Here is a 2105-nt window from a genome sequence, read left to right as displayed (position 1 = left end):
AGCAGGAAATATAGTTTGGGGCCTAGTTCTATGTACTTGCCTAAAATTGTTGCTGTATTTAAAAGTTAGGCTCGAATATACTGACCTGTGATGAATACATAAATACTGATGGGCCTATGGATGCGATGGGAAAGATACTTTATCTCAAAAACAAGAAAAGAGATTTGTCAATGGTGAGACTTCTCAACTGTGCTGTATTGAATGGCATATTAGATCATCTGAATGCTTTTCACAATTTAGTAATTTATTTCTTGCTTTTGCTTCTGTTTGTAGCTCCAATTCTGCTTGTTATACATCATTCACACTCAGTTAATCTGCCACCAGGTTTTGATGGATAAAGCAAGGTGTTCTTGAGACAGGAACATGAGCATCTATAAATCTAAAACTCAGGTACTGAGATGTCAGATACCAAGCATACTTGTCCTTACTAGGGTTGGGACATGGGTGAATTTGATCCATTTTGGTATGACTCACTTTGGCCTTCCTTAAAATTGAATACACCTTTTAAAAATAAAATAATAAACTTAAATATAACTATAGGGCTGATCCTGTGCAGCAGTGGTTAAGCACTTTGTATTGGAACCTGCATCCAAAATTACTGACTGGTTCAAATTCCAGCCCTGGAAGCTTGAAAATCACCTGAACGTGAATGAGAAATGCACTTGGTAGCTTAGCTGGGGACATGATCTTTCACTGAAATCTTGATGGGATGGAGAAGTGAAGAAAAGGGGGTTGTGGTGTGACCATGTCCCCTTGTGGGGCGATTCCCTCTGCCCCCAAGCATGCACTCTCTAGCCATAAGAAAGAAACTAGTTAAAAAATGTATAATTATAATCTATTGAGTACTTAGTATATTCTAAGTATTTTGTATTATTTCATTTCTGTTCAATATAACTCTATGAAGTAGGCTCTTCAGATATGAGAAAATGAAGTCTCAGAGTTGTGGCTTCCAGTCTTATGGATAGCCTAGCAGAAAAATATAGTTATTAAGAGTGCTCACTATTCAATGACTCTGAAACTGAACAGTCTGGATTTTAATTTCTGCTCAGGCACTGACTTAGTTTGTGACTCTGAGCTTAACCTAATCATCTGCTTTATTCTTGCCTTCATTGTTTGTTGTGGAGATTTAGCAAGAGAATACATAATGGTATGGCTAGTACCCAGGCTTTCCTAAGCACTCAATAAACTATAGAAAATATTGTAAGGTAGAACAAGATTTCAAGTCCAACTCTGATTTTAAATCTGTTATTTTTAATTACTATCCTAGTTGTGTCCCTTCTAAATTTTTTTTGAGAAGCCCAAATGCTTGGACTTAGGGAACTTTCTTTGTTTAAAGGAATAATATAAGCTCAGTGCCATCCCCAATGTGTTGTTCATTCAGTTATTCCACAGATTCTCAGCTTGCCACCCACTTTTATAGTAAAGACACATCTCCACTCGGAGCTCTGTGGAGTGTTCTTCTGTTGTAAGTACCCTCATTGTAAAAATTGCCACTGCATTCGGAGACAGTATCTCTCTTAGGAAATGCACCTGTTTGAAGTGGACACAATCTTGCAGATATTTATTAGCACTGGGCACCAGCAGGCACTAACTTCTTCCTTGTATGCAATGCTGTTAGGTGTCAAACAGTGTGAATCATACACAGTCTTTGCACACAATTGCTCACTAAATTGTTTGATAATTGAAATTTGTGTACCTACTGCCTAGCACCTCCTACAAACTCCAGAAAAATAAATAAATTGACAATTCACACCATATATTTCCCACATTTAATCACATGATTATCTGAATTTTCCAGCTTTAGGTTCTTTCTCATTCATCACTAACCTGGGATAATATTAAAATTTGCTGCAGAGATATTTGTAAATCTATATCAATATCTAGTACTTTTGATTTATGATTCTAAACAACTCAAATAAATGAACACCTCCACCTGAATGATTTATTCACATTTTTATTGTATTTCTGTTTTTCTGATCATATTTTTTTAAATGTTGGTATTCTGTGTGGCTGTTTCATTTTTTTGTATATTCCTGAGTGACCTTGCAAGGCATCATACTTCTACATTCCTATGTCACTATCTCAAACTTCAGACTCATTTCATT

Source organism: Tupaia chinensis, unplaced genomic scaffold, assembly GCF_000334495.1.
Source record: "Tupaia chinensis unplaced genomic scaffold, TupChi_1.0 Scaffold000532_1, whole genome shotgun sequence".
NCBI lineage: Eukaryota > Metazoa > Chordata > Mammalia > Scandentia > Tupaiidae > Tupaia > Tupaia belangeri.
Note: the sequence above shows the minus strand (reverse complement) of the source record.